This window comes from Sebastes fasciatus, chromosome 22 (genome assembly GCF_043250625.1).
Source record: "Sebastes fasciatus isolate fSebFas1 chromosome 22, fSebFas1.pri, whole genome shotgun sequence".
Taxonomy (NCBI): Eukaryota; Metazoa; Chordata; class Actinopteri; order Perciformes; family Sebastidae; genus Sebastes; species Sebastes fasciatus.
Window position 1 is genome coordinate 17,443,912 of NC_133816.1, and position 22,282 is coordinate 17,466,193.

Consider the following 22,282-nt stretch of genomic DNA (forward strand, 5'->3'; position numbering starts at 1 on the left):
ACCACCACCACCAGGGTTTACGCAACACACTTAATTTGCAAAGCTGCTTTTATTACTTTAATTAAGTAAACATATTTCCAAAAAGACCAAAAAGGTCAACCCAGATCTAAACTGAATATAAAACAAGCATCCCTTGATTTCTTGTTTTTCCTTCATTTTTAATCTCAAGCTGTGTCCCCATTTCAGGGGTTATAGGTGCTCCAAAGCGGCCCTCAATGGCGTGCCCTTCAGAGGACCTGAAACCCAGCAGAGCAGGCTCATCCTCCCTAAATTAGACTATCTTGTCTCAGAGAGACCAACATTTACACTGTGCTCCTTTTTAACTTTAAATATCAGTGGTGAAGTGAGACAAGCTCCATGATACGTGAGTTTACAGTATGAGCCGTGATATTTTACACATGACGGCACATCTGGCATATAGTGTATCATGTTGAATATTGTACAGTAGATCCATACCTAATTTACATCCTGCAGTTGCTTTTTTTATCGGTTTAGTACATGTGATTAGAGATACACCCATCGATCGGCTGCCGTAGCCGATCGGCCGTGACCAGTGACGGGACGATCACTCTCATATTTACTTCAGTAAGTGTGGGGCAGACAGGAGGATGCCGCTCACTGCAGGAATGGGAGTTAACATAAAATAATACACTCACCTTTACATTCTTGTAAATAGATATTTATAGTTTTGTATAAATAAACTAAATGAAGTTAGTAAGTAAAGTAAGTAGATAAATAAATACAGTGTTAGATTTAGATAAGGTCTACATGCACAGTGTAGAATAGTATTTTTTCTCCAATTCTTCTCTATGTATGAACATACAGTTGAATTCTCCGTTAAAGAAAAATTACAAAAATGTTTGATAATATTTGCAAAAAAAAATGGAATCGGCAGGTCAGACTTTAAAAAATTGGAATCGACCAAGGAAATTGCAATCGGTGCATCTCTACATGAGATATATCTACCAGTGATCGATGACCATCTGGACATATACACATGGACATGTGATATTGCAAGTTGATTAGGATAATCCAAACACAATTAACCAGGCTGCAACAAAATACTGGATGTGTCCTCCAAATTCGGGCGAAAGCAGCCTGCATTTCTTGGCTGTATCTGTATTTGGAGACTTTAAAGAGGCACAAACCTTGTTGGCCTCTCATAACATATTTAGTCTAGATCCAGTGCCAATCTGAGGTTTAGGAGGAGACCATCTCCTCTGCCTTCACTCTTTTCTCCTCAGTAGTGGCTGGGAAGCAACACTACTGCCACATCAGCGCCAGCTTATCTTTTGTGTATGTGATACCACCCATCTCAGTCACGGATAACTTTTCAACCTTCACATTAAACAACCTAATTCATCTGAAGCCTACAAAAGCATTTATATACCACTACTGTTCAACTTATAGCCTTTAAGTCATTTCGTCCTAACATCTCACACAATCCCCATTCTCAATATCTAAATGTTGAATGTTCTTTTCACACCTTTTCCCCACAAAGAATGACAGGAAAAATTATAGAAGGAGAGAAAAGAACATGTGATGGCAAGTGAATCTGAATCCACGCTGTACTGCGAACTACCTGAGTATACTGTATTTGCACCAATAGATGTGAAGGAGAGGAGAAGTGCTTGTTGATCTCCCTTCGTCTTCTCCCGGCCCAGGTCTTAGGCCTTCAGTTATACCAGCAGGTGTCCAGCACTGCCTGTCATCTCTTATGGCCACTGCAGTCTTTCATCTCCTCATCTTGCTCTGAAGGATTTAAAGAGGACCGGGCGTGAAAACAGGGACAGGTTACAAAGTGGAAACAGACACATACGAGTTTGCAAACAGAGCATAAATGCAATGCTTATTATTCACTTGGCTCTTCTTTCACGAGAAAAGAGGCAAAGAGTGCTAACCATATAACTCAAATTGCCTTAATGTGTGTACGTGTATATGCAGTACATGCCATCTCTTTCCTCCCAGCGTCATTAAGGCAGAGCACTGTGAGTCCCTGCTGTCTGTCAAACTTCAGTACATATAGCACACAGCATGTTGATATATGCATCCACCGCTCTCTGTTGCCTTGGTTAAAATAGACAGGTGGCTGGACAGATGAGGAATGAGAAGAGAGATAAAGAGAAGATGGGGGTAACGCTCAGGTTTTTAAGATGAGGGGGATAAAGACACGCCGATCAATGGAAGGAAAAACTGTCTGTCTGGGGTTGCAGAGGTCACTGAGTGAATATTTTGGAGGGAGAGGGGAGGAGATCTGACTGAAGAGACTGAAGATGAGATTGCCTGGATCTAGCCTCATGAATTTTTCTGACTACATTTTCACACATATCTGTACTTCAACCTGATTTTAACTTTTTGATTTTCTTTTTGTCCGGCACATTTTGCTTGCTCTCTTAAATTCCCCAGATTTGATGAAACCAGTCATGATCCAACTTCTATTCCTATTCAGTCGCAGTAGAAAACAGTTATTTGACTTCTACTATCCTTTTAACTGAGGTATCCCGAAATGTCCTTAGCCAATACCAAAAGACGTTGTCCGTGCAGATGGTAGGGATAGTTAAAGATGAGGCGGAGAGAGATACCTGATACAGAGAAGATGTGTAAACCAAACAGTTCTTGTAAGTAAAAGGTGCCATATGTGTTGCTCACATTTGAAGAATCAGGTGAAACTGAGCATTCACACACTGCGAAACGGTCACAGAGAGAATCGGTTAAATACAAAGAAAACAACATATAGAAAGAATGATATGGGAAATGTGAAAAGCAGACGTAAGAGCACTCTGGAGAGCGATGAATCCGTTTGGCTACTGGAAAAGGGATTACAGTGAACGATCGGTCAAATACGTGTTCTTCACATTCCAATAATGCTGACTAAAGTTGGCCGTTATTAAATTTTTTCCTCCCCGCTTTTTGTCTACTTGCTGTTATCATTCCCAACAAAAACATGTTGAAGAAATGGTTGTGTAAAGGCACTGCTATCACAAAACAAACAGCAGTTTTCTCCTTTTGGATTCTATTCAAAAGGTTTATAAAAGTCCTGAAAGAACGTTAACATGTCCCCAAGTGATTTCTAGGAAAAAATGCTTTCGACAGTTATGAGCTCAGTTTTTAAAAACAGACCGTGCGGAGCGTCAGAAGAAAGCTAGGAAAGAGATGTTTTTATGAGGTTTGTTTTTAACTGTGTTTTAGGTCTGGAGAAAGCTGTCTTGATGTGTTGATCACAAATACATTTGCATACTGAATTCCAGCTTCCAACCCTTTACTGCAACGTTACAGTGTGATTTGCATGATAAAGACCTTTACTGATTAAAACACTGCCAACAAAGTGATTGGGAGCTTGGACTCGGTGTTTCCATCTGTTCTTCAGGTCTGCTTTTATCCAGCACACGAGAACCTATATCTGCACACTGCTACACTCCCGTGGAAAAATGTAGTTCCCTGAGGAAAAGTTCTTTAACAAAGTGAATAATGTCTTCCAAGTAATAGAGTCTGAGATGGTGTTAAAGAGGTGAAGCAGCTTGTGGCATGTCGGGGAGAACTGGACCTGAGGACATAGACAAACAGACACACCTACTCCCACACTGATTGTATGTATCACTTGCCCCATTGACATTAATATTAACCTCTATGGGATCGATTTTTTTTCAGCCTTGAGGAAGGACTACTCCAACAAGTCTGTGCTTCCTTTTTTTTCTCTACAGAACTAAATAAAGTCAAATTCAAACTACGGCTCCTATCTCTGACAACATCATCGATTTTGGTGACATAAAGATTCATCGGGTTCTCTGAGCCAATATTGTGCTATCGAGGCTCGCCTGTCTGGAGCACTGAACGCCGAGCTGAGTTGATACGATGTGATCTGTGCTATACCTTGTCTATTTAATGCAGGTTACAGTCAAACAACATGCATAAGGCATGAATCACATGTCAGCCCTGATTTACATCCAGCGACACTCCCTGTGATCTATGATACCATCTCACTTTGTGAAGTATTACTGTGCGGGGGAGTGTCTGTGTTTTGCATGTTTGCTTACAAGATATTTTCAATATGAATCCAAGTATAGTGTGTGTGTGTGTGTGTGTGTGTGTGTGTGTGTGTGTGTGTTCTGGGCTGTTTGACAAGGACAAATGGCTATTCTCCCATCCTATCATGCTGTATACAAGGTGTTGCCCTGTCTGCATGGGATTCTCAATGTGACTCAGACCTTGGAACCGCAACAAAGCTGGGGCATCACACGGGGAAGATAGATGACTTTGTTCAGCCCAAAAATATGAAATTCTTCCCTTTGTATACGTGTGCGTGTTTGTGTCTGAGAAAGAATAATATTGGTAGAACTCCCTCGTCTGAAGTAAATGTCAGAGCAAGATAAATAAATCTCTCCGCATGCCTTTATTGCCTATTGTTATTTTGCATTCTTTATGCAAAACTTTCCTGCTGCGGGGACTATGTGTATGATAATGTGCCAGCATGTCTGGCATCATATCTACTCTCCACTGCAAATGTAAGCTTGTCTATGTGTGTGTGCCCTCTATCATGTCCGTCTATGCAATCATGTTAAAAACCAAATCATATTTTCCTGGCCTCAAACTTTTCCCGGAGGTCCAAACTTCCCTTCTCATCGTCTACTCATCTTGACATCTCCTGGATATTCTGAAAATCGCTCATTAAATCATGCCCCTTTTTTTCTGTGGAAAAATCATATCTAATTATCAGTTTAATGAGACTCATTCAACATTTGGATGATTTCCTTTCAAATGCAAGGCCACGTGTCAAAGCTAATTAAGCGTTAGAGTAAATTGAGGACACCTGGAAGGGTTTACAGTAACTCTGTTTATCTGAACTGTTCCAGAATCAATAGAAAGCAGGGCTTATTATGGGTTATTGCTTAATGAACCGGAGTCTGTTGACAGATTTGTCCATCTTAAGGTCAAGTTCACCCAATTCTACATTTTTCCAAATGCTATAACGTTTTCATCAAACTTAATGTAGGGAAGCAAGAAGTTGGATGGGAAACTGCTGCTCTGGGTCCAAATAATAGAAAGGTAGAAGAAGCAATTTTTAAAGATGAGCAGACAAATCACTGCTGATAAGGATACAAATTTAATTTAAAAACAGAAAATAGCAGAGCAGTAGATGAGGTGGGTAGATGAAAAGAGTGATTGTGAAACATAGTGTTTTTTTGTGTTTCTGTTAAAGGGGAAATCGGAAGTCGGAGCTGGGAATGACATCACACCCGAGTTGACTGCATTCCAGTAAAACAAGTCGACAAAATTTAATAGATTTTGCTCCAACCAGGTTAGGCATTGTTAGCAATACCAGTTGATAACAATGCATTACACCGGTATTTTGCGCGTACAAACACAGTAGCAACAAGTCCACAGGTAGGAGTTGGACAGTACCGTGTGTACGACTGATTTAATGAGACACAAATAAGACAGAAATGCTAATAAATAGTATATTACTACATCTTTTTGAGGCACGCAGCAACCACGTTGGATTTAAAGGTCGAGGTTGGTGAAGTTCGTCCGATTTTACGAGTTGTAAATCCGACTTCAGGGGGCGTTCCAGTTGAAATTTCCGACTGGGAACTCAAAAATTCCGACCTCCCAGTTCCCAAATGTAACGCAGCACTATGTCACATACAGGCTCATTAGAATATACCCCCCACAGCTTGAGAACTAAGGCTACGTTCCAAATTGCATACTTTTTCTTTTTACTTTTAGTACGTACTGTAGCTGCCCTCACAAAGTATGTACTGCTGCATGCAGTATGCAATCCATTGGGACATACTACTTCGTCATAATATTGCGCCTTGAACTTTTGACCCTCATATATCTGCTGCGTTACCTTTGCTGGGGTCTAGGGGGCTCTGTGGTGCAGTGGTGCGAGGATCCTGAAGACGTGCAGTCCACTTTCTCTTCAAGGTCCATCCATTGCTCCTGGAGCTTAAACACACATTGAGGGAAAAAGGACAGAGAGCCAACTCATTAAATACAGCCACAGACTTAGTTGGCTAAACCTCTTACAGTCCTCTTGGAGTGACTGAGAAAAGACACGCAATCCTTAAAGACACTAGGAAAATTTATCATCTGCATTATCCGGATTTTTTTGGACTGCACAACAAACAGCTGGTAGAACCCTTGTTGTTGGCAAACATCTATATGCCACTATGTCATTCCTCAAAAGATTGTTCAGGTGAGTGCAACCGTTCTATACAGAATATACACATACACAGTGTTTGCTGTAAAGGTTTTGCAGGCAGCAGGGCAAGAAGAAATTTCAGAGAACAACACTGCTGAGCACGCTGTTTGGAAACGGTTCTGCTGGTGAAGCCTCTTGGTGGTCCTCAAGCTCCAACTCCTCTGGAATAGCAGCAGGAAACATTCCCATGATGCAAACCAATAAAAAACAATGTGCATCACGAGCAAACAATGTGCACAGCTTCAGACAATCTCAGTGAGAGCAGAGCTGTGTAACAAATGTAACAATCACTCTCTTAGAAAGGGTTTTTAAGCCATTTACCTAACCTCCTCACAACAAAGCAGCAAGAAAGCAAGGTAAATAGAAAAGAACGGAAAGCCACATGGGTGAAGAATAAACTGCTCTGCTGGGATATTTAATACACCACCCACTAGTGTTAATGTTGTCAGCTATTTTCTTTTAATTTAGTCGTAGTCCTGTGCCAAATGTCCTTGTTAGTTTCTTGTCAACCTCATCCTGTTTTTTAGTCAGGTTTTAGTTGAATAAAAGTCTGACCAATTTAGTCTTATATTAGTCAAAGTTAGTCATAGTTTGAGTCCATGAAAACACTTATAGTCATCAGATTATATTGAACATTTCAGTCAATCTAGTCTTCTTTCTTTCTCCCAAGCCCTGTTGTTGTCATTAACTTTAACGACTGATTTAATGAGACACAAATAAGACAGAAGTGCTAATGAACAGTATGTTACTACATCTTTTTGAGGCACGCAGCAGCCACGTTGGATTTTAAGGTCGAGGTTGGTGAAGTTCGTCCGATTTTCCGAGTTGGAAATACGACTTCACGGGGCGTTACAGTTGAAATTTCCGAATGGGAACTCATTAATTCCGACCTCCCAGTTCAAATGTAACGCAGCACGTGCTTGCTTTGTAACTTAAGTACATTACTCCGAGTCCTCGAGTGACTTGTCTGTAAAGGGGAGACTCGTGGGTACCCATAGAACCCATTTTCATTCACATATCTTGAGGTCAGAGGTCAAGGGACCCCTTTGAAAATGGTCATGCCAGTTTTTCCTCGCCAAAATTTAGCACAAGTTTGGAGCGTTATTTAGCCTCCTTCATGACAAGCTAGTATGACATGGTTGGTACCAATGGATTCCTTAGGTTTTGTAGTTTGATATGATAACAGTATCTTCACTCTAGCTTTGAAACAAATTGCCTTAATGCATTAAAGAAATTTGCGATATCGCGTTAACGTTGACAGCCCTAAACTGGACATAATCTTGCTCTCCATTGCAACAGCAATTTACTGATCTGTCAAAAACAGGTAAGCGATGGACATATTTATCAACAGAACCTACTGTAAGAGTGTGTGTACCTTACGGGGATGAGGAGAGGAGAGAACAGGATTCTGGGAAGCACACAGAATTCCTCTGACAGCTCTGCATCTTTTTCTTCCAGCCCCTCAAAGGCCTCGTTCTTATTCTTCCAACATCGCTTCTTCTCCATTTCCCAGGTCCCTCACTCCTTTCCTCCCCGCCTCTCTGCAGGATCAGAGGGGAGCTCATTACATACAGGGATATCATGAGTCTAACATCCCAAATACAACAAGAGCGCCTCATATCCTCTGTCTCGCTCTCTGGTTTGAATTACTGCAGACGGGCCTTATCCAGACAGCATCAGGACATACATACATTCAACACGTTCCTATTCAAACTGTGGGAGCAGAGAGCACGTTCCCACTGAGATTCAACGTTCAACTCTTCCTGTACAAATTTGTCTCTACACACCATGTATCACCTCTCTCTCTCTCTCTCTCTCTCTCTCTCACTTGCTGTCTGCACTGCTGGACCTAATTCTTAAGGAGAGTAATTTTGCTCTCACTCAGAATTCCAGATCCAAGCGCCAATCTCCGGATTTTATGGCTTTCATGGGGATAAGGCACAGCGTGCAGAATAAGCCTCCGCGAGGAATTTTGTTGGTGAGGAAGGAGGGCGACGTTTCTGAGCCCGTTTAGATCTCTTTTGCAGATTCCCCCCGTCTCTCTCACGCTCTCTGTCTGCGTACCTAGAAGCGCAGAGACAAACTGCCAGGCTTTTGACTTTGGGCTCTACAGATCTTGACATTGGCTTGATGTCGACCTGATCTTAAATCCTCAGGGAGGAGCGCAGTGGCAATCCCTGCCAATGAGCATTAAGTTTTCATTAGGCATGCTCAACCTGCCGCGGCTCCAGCTGCCCCCTGGCAACTCATCCCAAGGCTTTTTATTATTGTTTTTGAACTGCAGGCCAACAGCAACTCATGTACGGAAGCCCAGCAGTGTGTACGTGCATGCATGTACCGTCTCCATGTGGATGTGTGTCTGTCACATCCAATAAACATCCCATTCTAACAGTTAATGCCTATTCCTCCCTGATGAACCGTTAAATGAGTGCAGATGAGAAGACAAACATATTCACTTGCTTACACTTGAGCACACATGCTTGAACTGACACACATGCGCGTACTGTACACACACACTTTTCCCTCCGGTCATGACTGAGTGCCGTGCGGAAAGTCAGCACGGCATCTATCTTCCCATTTTATGACCTTTGTGGGGTCTTACATCAGATTTCCCTCCCGAGCAGCCTATGCATCACGGCTTGGAACGCGGCCAGGCTGCCTCCGCTGCTGCATTCATTTCAAACACAAGCCCCGAAAACCCAGATGACAGAATGATGACAGTTAAGCAGCCAGAAAAACACAGGGGAGTGTGGGTGAGTGAGTGACTGGATGAATGAAAGAGGTAATTAGAAAAGAGAAGACGGGGGAAGAGACCACAATAAGAGCAGAGCAAGAATGTACGGGTGGGGAAGACAGAAATATGATGTGAAACAGAGTAATGGAGGCAAAGGGGAAAGTACAGCTACTCTTGTACTTGTGTCCCCGGCTGTGCTCAGAGCACAGCAAGGTCAGAGAGGTTGTGCATTGCTTGATAAATCCATAACCCACATACAGCTCAATGCCTGCTGACTTGACCTAAATTCACCAGCTCTACTATATCTGTACAATCTGCTGGGATTGAATCCGCAGTCTATATGGGCACGTTTACAACAACTGCGTACCCAACTTGACAACTAAGACGATAAATGCTCAATGTGTAATTCAGTGCGATAATTCAGTCCTTGTATAAAACACTCGGCTCCCATTTTTATAACGCCATTGTTTTTGTTTAGCACATTCAAACCAATATCCCTCATTAGGCCAACGTCTTCACAGTAAACTCGATTTAATCAAGTTGTCAAACTCGCTTATTGAGCACGAGCACAAACAGACGCCGCCTCACACACAGCTTCGTTTTGCTACACACCGGCTCATAGACTTTATCCCAACCTTATTTTTCATGGCGAGCATGTATGAGAAATTCTTTTGAACATTTATGTATCCATGGACGGTTAACTATGACCAGTGATGACCTTCTTCACATTCATTATAGCTGCACTAACATTCCTCTGACAGCCGTTGAATACAAGCACAGATGTCGTCTGATGCACACTCGGAGATCCTAAGAACAAACATCCTTTCTGAACTCTTAAAGGACCAGTGTGTAACATTTTGGGGACTCTATTAGCAAAAAGGGAATATAATATTCATAACTATGTTTTCATTAGTGTATAATCACCTGACACTAAGAATGTTTTCGTTAGCTTATAATGAGCCCTTCATATCTACATAGGGAGTCCGCCATGTGTCTACAGTAGCCCAGAACAGACAAACCAAACTCTGGCTCTAGAGAGAGCCTTTCACGTTTTTACGTTACCTGAAGGCCACCGTAGTTCTCCGACACACTTGTGAAACTGCGGTAACGTGAGCCACAGAGTGCAAAACCGTGGTACCGCCAACTGTCATCTGACTTCCGTTGCTCCTAAAGTAGTGTTATTATGGTTAGATGACCGAGGTGAACGGCGTTACCACGGTTTTGCAATCGGCGGCTCACATTACCAGAGTCATGGAAAGGGAGGAAGGAGCGAAGGGGGACTCAGTTGATTGCAATCTGCGACCACACCACTAGATCACCAAATCCTACACACTGTACTTTTAAGCAAACCCATTGCAGCAACTAGGATTTAGTTGCTTTGCTCGACGTACAAGCTATATTTACCCTCAGTCTAAATGCCAAAAGATACTAAAAAACAATAGTTAAAACAGTGACAAAAAACCCTTGTAAATGTGCACGACACAGTCACAGATAAAGATGCTAGAATTTACTTTACACAACACACACACAAGCACACACATCAAGAAGATATGAAGTTATTTTTCTTTTGGTCACTGAGTATATTATTGGAGCAGGCGAGATTATCTCATAACTAAAACTGCCAAGACAGCAAGTGTGTGCCTGTGTGGCTTCATTTTGCAAAGATGCCGCGTAAGGTCTTGTATTGCCAGCTGAGAGAGGAAAAAATATTTAATGGGAAATGTTTGACAGACTGGGCATCCAGACAGACCATCACGAAAATAATCTTTTTTTCTCTTATACGAAATTATTCGACAAATGTCTCAAAGGGGATCAATATTTAATTTATGGAGATATATCAAGCAAAAGTCTGCCGGCATTAGCCGTGTTTGTGCAGCCACTTGACCTTAGACTGCGTCTCTTCTTGGGTTATGAACATTCACGGCATGCATGGCCAGCCAGATATGCGCTGGCTCACTCACAGAGACGGGCAGATACCGAAATGCTCTTTCACTCGCTACACGGAGGTCTAATTTTCAGATGAGTGTGTGCGGAGCTTAGGAGAGTCCCAACTCTGTGAGCTCTCCGCTGTTACCTGCATTGTGCTGTCTGACAACACTATTACCTTTGCATTATGAGGGTGTTAGTGAATGTGTAGGTGAAGTTTGCTGTTTTTAAGTGTTTACTCAGGGCTTGCCATCCGCTCCCCTGCTCTCCCATATTGCTTGTTTTGTTCAAATCCCATGTTTACAGAATGTTTGTGATTATAGCAGAGGTGGAGTGGAGCGTTGAGGTACCAGCATGCATGCAGTCTGCCACAGTGTCCTTATTGAAACCTCCACCAGGAGTCAACAGACATCTTTTTTTAAGGATATTTTTAATCATACAGAGCAGCTAAAGTATTAATGATGATGCTGATTTAACATCTGTAACATTACCTAAAGGCCCAGACACACCAAATCAACATCAAACCAACTGTCGTGTCGCCTCATGTCGCCTGTGTCTCGGCCAAAAAGTTGCACTCGAACACACCGCAAAGACTACAGCCGACGGCCAGTTAGCACGTACGTTCTGCGCCTGCGTGAGATGAAATAACTCTCCACACCAGCAGGTAGCAGTAGTCTGTATTCATCTTTTAAAAAGGGGAAACCAGAAGAATATCTGTGTATTGGAATGATCGGATGAGATGAAAAATGAGAAGAGCCTTCTGTGTGTGCCCTCTTGACTTTTGCTTACTTTCCTCTTCTTGTGCACTGATTCGTTTAAGCTGAACAACCAATTAGAGTGATTGACAATTGACAGGCCCCGTCGCCGATTCGACATGCTGAATCGGCCGAAAAACCTCAGACACGGGCAGACAGGAGCCGATGATGTGGGGCACACTGCAAAAACTAGGCCGACGGACGCTCACCAATGGCTGGAATTGAACGACGTCCGACCATCGGCTTGGTGTTTCAAGGATTTAAAGCTATACCTACTGTATAAGACACCACAACAAAAACTGTGTGTGTGCGTGTGTGTGAACGCATTAATGTACATACAAAGGTTGTAATTCTGATGCTTAAAACTCAACACTCAATATGACAAATATTCCAAGGACTGATATTCCAACTCTGAGACATTAGACTTCCTAATACATTGTGTTTATATTCAGTTCAGTGTTGTGTATATCGTGTCAGAGCTCACCAATAGCACTGCTCTCTCTCTGACCCCCCTCCCTGAGGATGTTGCTGTATGTCTCAGGCATGAAGTGAGCCTCCTGAAGCACCTGGAGCTGAAGCAGAGGGACAACGCAGCAGGTCAAAGGAAGGAGGGATTCAGTTAAGCCCACAAACAGTAACTGTTCCAGCTCCACAAACAAAGCGTGTTCACACAGTATTATATTTTGATCAAATTGTGTTCTATTACATTAAAGTAAATATGAAGAAGCCACAAAGCCAATGAAAAGCAGGTGCTTCAGAACACTGCACTGGCTGGCTTTCTTTTTTAGCTGAACACAGGGCTTTCAAGTTGAAAGTAGTTTTAGGAGGGCAAACTAGAGCTTTGATTTGTAGCCAGCACCTGATTGGGCCTGACCCAATGCCAAGGGTACGGGCCCAACTGGACTTCATCTTAGTTGAAATGCCTCAGGCTTGATTTGGGATTCATTTTATGCTTTTTTTCCCCCTACATAGGAGCACATGAAGCACCGGCTTGCTATAACATCATCAACCTGCCTCCCTGGCCTTACAGTACCAGCACTACAGTATGTCTGATATTTAGGAGCCTACATGCATGTAGCCAATGCAGCTAAATTCATGCAGGTTAAAGGGATAGTTCAGGTGTTTTGAAGTGGGGTTGTATGAGGTACTTATCCATAGTCAGTGTATCACTACAGTAGATGACGCCTCCAGTTTGGAGAAGCAGACAGGAGTACCAGCGCGGGAGCAAAGCAACGTACTGCTGTGGACGGGGGCAGCAGCAAAACGGATTTTAGCGATCTAAAAAAAAGAGACACCTAAAAAAAATTAATATCTGTTTTAGTGTACGCTATATTTAGAATATTTTCCGACGGGGAAGTGAACTAAAAGTGAAACTTGTATATACTGTTTTTGTAAACGGAGTGTGCTGGCTTTGAAGAGAGCATAGATAAGTTTCACTTTCAGTTCAGTTCTCTGTCGGAAAGGGCGTTCTCATTCCCAGAGCGCCGAATACCGAGGCTTTCAGCGTTTGATACCGCTGCACAAGTCCCCCTTTAGCGCCAGGCGTTCCATTAACTTCAATGTAAACCCATCTGTGGCAAAAACCACACGCTCAGAGAAGGTGCGCCCAGAGTGTGGTGACGTAATTTAAAGAGCGAAAAGACATACACCGGTCGGGCGGGCGGGAGGAGGGAAGGTGGATGTGTTCAACAAACACAAGGCTTTCATCCAGGAGACCGCTGTTCGTGTCCCGTGCATCACGTTACAATCAGCTTTTAATGAGGTGCAGCAACTAATGTTTCCATAAACAGCATGTGTTTAACAGAAAGAAGACACGCTGTTAGTTTCTGTGCCTTTTTTAAAAAGCTCTATTTATCGACACGTGTTCCAGATCTTATCACGTTGTCGGGTCTGTTATGGCATCAGTTCGGATCTCCAGGTCGAATACGATTAACGGAGATTCCCTTACAGTTATCGCAGTGTCATCAAACGCCATTTATTATCAGAGGTGTTACGTAATCGAGTTAAATGAATGCCAATCTATTGAATTGGATGACATTTAAACTAAGACAATAGTGTTTAAAACACTACCTACAATGCACATTATCATGACCTTCAGGAAAAGAAAAAGGCAGAGCAGTAAAGTACCGTCTGAGAGAGGATCAGTACCTGGGGCTTTATATCTTAATCATGAGAAGGTAGTTTTCATGAGCAGAGCGGGAAAAAAAATATATAGTATATTCAAGATTCACGGTCCAGCACAGCAGCATACATATACTATCCATTTCATTGTTCACAGGAGACCGTTGCTAAGGGTTGCATTGCGCTATTGTCTCATATTTCAACCTTAATAAAAGAATCTCTTATTCCAAAGAGTAAAATGGAAGGGCAACGCAATCGTATCTGTGCACAATTACAGCTCCCCTACTGTTGTTCATTTGGGTTCTTTGTGTATCCGGATGGAGATAATCATTTTAAACAGAGTATGAGCTCTCACTGTTTTTGTACTTATGTACATTTGTGTGTGTGTGTGTGTGTGTGTGTTACCAGAGGCAAGGCAGCAACAGCTGTGTTTAATAGTGACCGAGCCGCCAAGGCCACAGCTGGATCGAAGCCACAGATACAGAAATCAACCCCAAAATTGCTGCAACACTGATGAGACATACAGTAATACAGCATAGGAATAACCATACTTCTATCATAATGTTCTTAGCCCTTATACACTGTCATGATTTATTCATCTTAATTAATTAATTCATGTTTATTTCTGATTTATGACTAGAACAACTTGACACACAGTGCTGAGCTGCATCTCAAATTAATCTTCAGATTCCCAGCTTTCAGATGATGTACACCACTTCTATGTGACATTTACTGCTGACCTACTATCTCCCCCTAAAGACCCCCTTTACCCCCCTAAAAAAAAAGACAAAATATGGGTCTATGTGGGTCTCAGAGGGTTAACGCTCTTCTCAAGTTAAAAGTTCATGTTCACTTTTTGTCTGCTGCTCCTGAAAAGACTTGATTTTATTGCACTGAACTATCTCTCGCTATTTGTTCAACAGTTTACAAGCAACGGCCTGCGTAAATGTGTGTAGTCTGAGTGTGAGAGAGAGACAAGGAGAACAGAAGGAGGGAAGGAAAGGGTGAGAAACAGAGCGCTTGTAGCAGGTTGCAGTGCTGCAGTTTTGTTGTTATCTGTGTCTGTTTTACATCTTGTTTTTTTGTTGTTCATTTGGGAATGGAGGGGTAGAAGCTTTCCATTCAAATAAAGACAAAGCAATGAGACGGCTCAAAGTACTAATGCTCAACCAAATTTAAGCCCAAATGTGTGAGTTTGTAACTAATGTCGGTGTAAACTGTGTTGCCGCTCTAATTGCCTCCTTGTTATTTCATTACTTTTATTTTATGATCCTCATTCCTGATTCAAGCACCGCGTTTTGAACAGTTTTGAATTGTTTTGTAACAGAAAAAAAGTAAAAATGTGAATGACAATGAGCATTGAATTGCATCTTTGATGCATGATTGACAGGCAATTCATCTAAATAGTGTTTTAGAGTTGAGAGAAGGCGACCTGCCAGTCCCTCTTAAAGAGAAACCTGTGGATGTGACTAGACTGTCACCAACAAAATAACAAAGAACTTATTCAAAGCGAGGACGAAAAAGCATTATTTAAATGCAGCGTGCATTTCAGCCAGAGCTCAGTACAAAAGAAACTGAGCTGGTTAAAAACATTTAGTTGCGGGACACGGCACGGCAGCTCAATTTTCAGAATTTTGTGGAGCTGAACAACATGTGAATGTTTTTTTGTGAATTGACCTGGTACCATATTTTGAACCTCAACATATTTTATTAGCTGTGGCTTTTGGGCAGACACGTACTGTTACAGTAAACAGACTGCTGGTGCCATCCACTTCCTGCCTCACACACACACAATAAAACACAGACCTTGTTTAGCTGTTCGTTGCGATGTGGATATGCATGTGACGTTTAAGTTGGTTAAAAAGTTTGGGTTGTCAAAGTTCATCTGGCATTCTGCTTATGGCTCTGTTAACTCTCGTTTGCAAAGTTTTATTTGCATCTAATAGAGACACCCCCACACTCTCGACACGAGCCAGAATAAACTGTGATGAGCTTAACGTTTTGTGTAACTTATGTACTACAAAATACCACAGTATATCACACATATAGAAATGTACTACTGTAGATCTGGTTCCCTGTACCTTAAAGATTTAAAAAAGGGAGTTTTGCAGCTTTCTCCCTATGAATGAAGAACGAATGTCTCTGAACAGATTACTAACCTTGTCCAATTTGCCTTCTGTCATAAATTTACTTCATCAGACATGTGGCTAATACAAATGTAGCTGATGTACTTCTGCTTGCTCTTGGCAGGCTGAGAAACCATCTGTCTGTCCTCTTTGATACTTCATGTGACAGTTTAATTTGTTTTTTACTACAGTATATAACCAATCACATGCAGATACTGTCGCCGATTATGGTATCTTAATGTTTTCTGCTGTCAGACGACTACACAAGTGTAAAAAAGGAGATTTGATTAAGATTAATCCCAGTCAATTACCATTGGTTTATAAGACCCCAAACACAGTCTCCAGCAGACCTGACCTCTGAACCCTACTGTTGTGAAGCAGGCGTAAATGAAGTGAGTACAGGGAGAAAGGCCTCACCTTCATGATTCTCTCCAAAGCGATGTCTGAGGGCCTTCCTCCAATGGGACTGGCCTGCTAACTGGGACCAGGAGAAGTTCTTGTCCTCTGGTATAAGGAAATAAGAGGATGAGAGAGTATGAGTGTTGAGGATGAAAATACAGTGAGAAAAAAAGAGCAAGACAACGGAAAAAAAAGAGTCTTTACTCAGGAGAGTGGTGTTTATATCTATGGGTGAATACATAAAGTTGGTTGAGCGTGAGAAAGAAGCTCGCAGTGAAACGCGGCGCACACCGGGAAGCTGAGACAGACCTCGGGGCTCTCCGAAAGCTCAGAAATCAACGGAGGGTGGATAATCTACACACCGAGACTATTGTGGGAAAAGTGCCTCTGCTCTCGGTGTGTTGAAGTGATAGAATGGGCCGTTCTCTACGGCCCATTTACATGTAGGGGGAGAGAAATGGACTCGGGTGTAGGTGGGCCGTAGCAAACTACAGAGACAATAGGCATTCTGCAATTTACATCCCGGTAACTGTACATTAAATCCGATACAGGGAGAGAGTGTAAGGGCCGTGTAAAAGCATCTCCAGACCTTTTACTAATGCACAAAACGTGCACGTATGCACATGTGAAAACAGGCATATAATGATTAGCTGAGTAGAGGAAGTGATTAAATAGATCAAAAGCACACATCTAAAAGCAGGAATGTGCACACACACACAAATATGCATAGAAGCGGAAGGGGTGTATTGATTTGACTAATTTCAATGTGCTGAGTCGCTATGAAACACCTGCCCCAGACACAAGCGCAGCTGTTTGTCTTGGCAACAACATTGCAACCCTGTAACCCCCCGTGACCCTAATCCATCATCCTGCACACACACACATATACATACGCATGCTGCCAGCGGACCCCTTTTCCCAAGACCTTTAGTGATGTGTCAGATGAGCGGGGGAGGGAGTGTGTGAGCAAGAGTCCCTGCAGGGTTCGGGTCTTCACCTTCATGACTTCACTCTGGAAATACACACACAGAGATAGTCATACACAGAATACATATGCATACATACCATATGTGCTGAAAACATAAGGGACACACACACACATACAGTATGAATATATGCACACACATACATATATACAGTGTAGTACATCCACGCATGCATGTCACACAGTCAACTCATCCATCTTTGATTATGTTATTCAGATAAGACGTCAAATGACCTGCTGTCATGTCAGCTCTGAATGACAATGAGGGGGCGTTTCCTCATGTCGGGCTCCGCTGGGAGAGCAAAGGCCCCAACGCAGATAAATTACATATGTATACACGCACACACACACACATACCGTGTAGCTTTGCAAGCTCATTTATCTGGAAGACACATACTAACTACGTATTTAATGTCAAATTTATGGACACGCGCATCCACGTGGACAGGCTGTCTAGACGCAACACTAATTTGATGCACTTTGGTTTCAGGCGGTGGACAGCGGCCATTAGTCCATAAGGAGGAGCTCGAGATTTCCGCGCTGTGTGCTGCATGAATATGTGTGCTGTATAGTAAACTATATATATACTCTAGTAGTATACTTAGGGCTGTCAATCCATTAAAATATTTAATCGTGATTAATCATGATTGTCCATAATTAATTGCGATTAATCACACACATTTTTTATCTCTTCAAAATGTACCTTAAAGGGAGATTTGTCAAGTATTTAATACTCTTATCAACATGGAAGTGGACAAATATGCTGTATTATGCAAATGTATGTATAAATGTATTATTGGAAATCAATTAACAACACAAAACAATGACAAATGTTGTCCAGAAACCCTCACAGGTACTGCATTTAGCATAAAATATATGCTCACATCATAACATGGCAAGCTGCAGCCCAACAGACAACAACAGCTGTCAGTGTGTCAGTGTGCTGACTTGACTATGACTTGCCTCAAAACTACATGCGATTCAACCCATTTTCAGTCACATATTTTGAGGTTAGAGGTCAAGGGACCCCTTTGAAAATGTCCGTACCAGTTTTTCCTCGCCAAAATTTTGCACAAGTTTGGAGCGTTATTTAACCTCCTCCGTGACGAGCTAGTATGACGTGGTTGGTACCAATGGATTCCTCAGGTTTTTATAGTTTCATTTGATACCAGTATCTTCACTCTAGCTTTAAACAACCTAAAAATTGCAAGTTGCATTACTGCAATAAAGAAAAAAGTGGCCTTAAAACAAATTTGCGTTAACTTCAACACTTACTTTATTAAACTTATTTTGTACTTTGTAATTTTTGTTTTCCTTTATCAATTTTAAGAGACAATGCTAAAGTCGAGACGATCACATCCCTGGTCATATTGTGCACCTATTTAACAATATATACCAAAAAAAATACAATAAATATTCTGTTTCACTGGCACTTTAAACCATAAGAAAATGCATATTCAGGTTTGCTATCTGTTTTAGTCTTTTAGCACTAACTCTGCTACGCAATTTTTATCTTAATTCTGACAACATGTTGAGTAGTTTAGACGCCGCTCAGCCACATGACAGATGGCTGACTATCTATGACAACAATTAGTTTAAACAAAGAAACTGTCTGTGGCCAATTTATCCACAAACAATGATGCTTTTATGCGAACAAGATGATATACGATGATGATAATGGACTACACTGATGTGGCTGGATACTGGTGGGTGTGATGTTTTGCATACATATGCATGTGTGAAAGCTGATTCCTGTCCTATCTGACAACTGTGTACAGCAAACCCATTATTACTTGAAAAATGACAAAAAATATGACAAAACACCCTCGTCTGGATGTGTGTGTGTGTGTGTGTGTGTAACGGAGGAGATATTTTATCCTTGCTCACAGGGCAAGGCACTGACTCACAGGGAAGAACAAGATAGATTCTCAGCCACAGAGCATTTATCTCTATTACTTCCAACAACACTAGGCATCTAAATTCTACTGATGACAGCCCAGGGATTGTATACCAGTTATCAGCATGATCCTCTCATATCAAACGTTTAACGCCCTCCTTTCTCAAAGTTGGTTATTTTTTTCAACAGAAAGTAGAGGATGGTCTTCCAACCTGCTCTTTAGAAACAAAGCAGCCTTATTTACTCTCCTAAATTTGGCAGTGATGCCTGCCCAAAGTCTCTTGACATCCCTCCCACTTGTGCTCGGCATTGTCAACGACTGAACACCTCAACACCTAAAAAGAAAATCAAGCACATAACAAGATGATGGCTTTGAACTAGGCCTAGCTTAATCCCACTGAAGCCACTCTCTCCTGTTTTATCTACGAGCGTGACCTTTTGAAGGACTACTACAACCATTCCTCTGTGTTTGGAACAGTCACCAATGTTAGTTCACATACATTACGTCATAAGTATGCTCACGGTCATCTAAAAGGACACAAACAAACATGGATGCAATACAATTACATACAACAATACTACATGTACACATTCACCTACACGCAGCTCATCGCAGCAAGATTATTACCCATTATGTTTCATTTTGGGTAATTACTCATTGCCCTTGGCCTACTAAAAGCTCATCATCTTGTGTAACCCCCCGAAGGCTCTCGGCTGTGTGTTTTGCATTCTTTCTGCATTAGTAAGAAACAAGGGTGAGACCAAGTCATAGTTTTTCAAGACACAAGTTAGTCTCAAGTCTTTGCATTCAAGTCCCAAGTCAGGACAGGGAAAGTTTAAGTACTGGTACTTGGGACTTTGGAGTCAAGTCCCAAGTACCAGTACTTAAACGTTGAGTTTTGAGTTCTAAACAATTCATAATGGGCTCTTTAAACAAAAAGCCATTTAAATAACACCAATAACGCATTCACGCAAATTTGTTTTAACGCCACTAATTTCTTTAACGCATTAATGCAACGTACGATTTTTAGGTTGTAGCTGGCAGTTTTAAAGCTAGAGAGAAGTTACTGACATCATATGAAACTACAAAAAAAGAGGAATCCATTGGTACCAACCATGTCATACTAGCTTGTCACGGAGGAGGTTAAATAACGCTCCAAACTTGTGCTAAATTTTGGCGAGGAAAAACTGGCATGGACATTTTTAAAGGGGTCCCTTGACCTCTGACATCAAGATATGTGAATGAAAATGTGTTCTATGGGTACCCACGAGTCTCCCCTTTACAGACATGCCCACTTTATGATAATTACATGCAGTTTGGGGCAAGTCATAGTCAAGTCAGCACACTGACACACTGACAGCTGTTGTTGCCTGTTGGGCTGCAGTTTGTCATGTTATGATTTGAGCATATTTTTTATGCTCAATGCAGTACCTGTGAGGGTTTCTGGACAATATTTGTCATATCTTAAGACAGCAGCTTCAGTTGTGGTAGTCTGTGAAAAAAACTCTCTCTTGTGGAGATACTTTAGTCCACTAACTAGTGTCACATGTTGGTCTAAATGCTGGGTGTTGTAGTTTTAAAGGTGAAATTTAATGATGCCCAACACCATTGTTTTGATCCAAAAAAAAGCTTGTGACAACTCTTATTAGTCTAATAATAGTCCTGACACTCACCAGGCCACGAAGGTCACTGCTCCCCATATGGGAGGAAACAACGAAGAAAACAGAAAACAAGAAAAAGATGTCATCGTCCTTTAGAAGATAAACAGCACTACCTGTTGTAATCATTGTGCCAGGTGGTGTTTCGACGTCCGGGATGCCCGTGCCAACAAAGTGCAGGAACTGTGGGCAGCGGTGGAAGTTGTTCTGTATCTCCAGCAGGCAGCGGGTGACCTCTGGCCCCCGGTGCCTGCCAAAGCACGGCGGGGCCCCTCTGCTGACCCAGACTTGTGGCCAAGAGAATGATATCCCACCTGACAAAGCGGTTATGGAGAGGCAGGTTAAGATAAGGGCAAGTATGAAAAAGATGGTAAGTAGCAACACTGCTCTGCATGGCATAATGTAGCATAATCCATGTAAAATAGCTGCAGGTGGATCATAGAGATGAAGTGGAAGGGAGAAAAGGCGGATAGGAAGGAATAAACACATGAAGATAATGTATGTATGTGATAAGGATTCACAGAAAGAATACTGTATGGTCTGAAGACTAAATGTATTCAAGGTCACATCCCATGGATTTGTAAAGGAGGATATCTGCATTCAAGGATATCTTCAGTCCAAGTCCGCTGGGAGGCTTGGTCAACAATAGCAGTGATAGCGGGCGGATGTGAAATACATGAATGGAATGGGAGAATAAAATGGGAAAGCAAAGGTTAAGCTAAAACATGTTAAAGGTCATAGACGCGCCAATTTGTGAGGGCGGTGGTGAATGGAGCTGCATCATAACCCTGCAATCAATTATATCAAACATTTTCTGTTTTGCACAGAGCAAACGGTCATTTACAAAGGCTTAGCGCTGTGTAATGGCAAGAATCTGGCGATACGACACGTATCATGATACAGGGGTAACGCTATATTGCGATTAGGGCTGTCAAAGTTAACGTGATAGTTACACGTTAATGCAAATTCGTTTTAACGCCAGTAATTTCTTTAACACAATAACGCAACTTGATTTTTAGGTTGTGGCGAGCTCAGTTTTAAAGTTAGAGTGAGGACACAGGTATCATATGAAACTAGAAAACCTAAGGAATCCATTTATTTACGACCATGTCATTCTAGCTTGTCGTGAAGGAGGTTGAATAACGCCAATTTCAAAGGGATCCCTTGACCTCTGACCTCCAGATATGTGAATGTAAATGGGCTCAAAGGGTACCCACGAGTCTGTGTGTGTGTTGTTAATTGATTTCTAATAATAAGTATATACATACATTTGCATAAAGTAGCATATTTGCACACTCCTGTGTTGATAAGAGTATTAAATACTTGACAAATCTCCCATTAAGGTACATTTTTCAGATAAAAAATATGTGATTAACCGCGATTTTAATCAATTGACAGCCCTAGTTTTTACTTAGTTTATGCAGTGAAGCCCTACAAGTGGAGCGTTGCAGGACAAGAGACGGCACCACAGCAATGTC

General features: G+C 41.8%; 1 long non-coding RNA gene across 1 annotated transcript; it reads right to left on the reverse strand.

Annotated features, from left to right (window-relative positions):
• Positions 1 to 12,114: 12,114 nt before the first annotated feature.
• Positions 12,115 to 21,096, reverse strand: LOC141760234 (uncharacterized). The gene is made up of 4 exons (XR_012592302.1): positions 20,921 to 21,096; positions 17,157 to 17,275; positions 16,282 to 16,368; positions 12,115 to 12,183 (listed from the first exon to the last, which is right to left on the reverse strand). It is a non-coding gene; the product is annotated as an uncharacterized LOC141760234 (long non-coding RNA).
• Between the last annotated feature and the right edge of the window lie 1,186 nt (positions 21,097 to 22,282).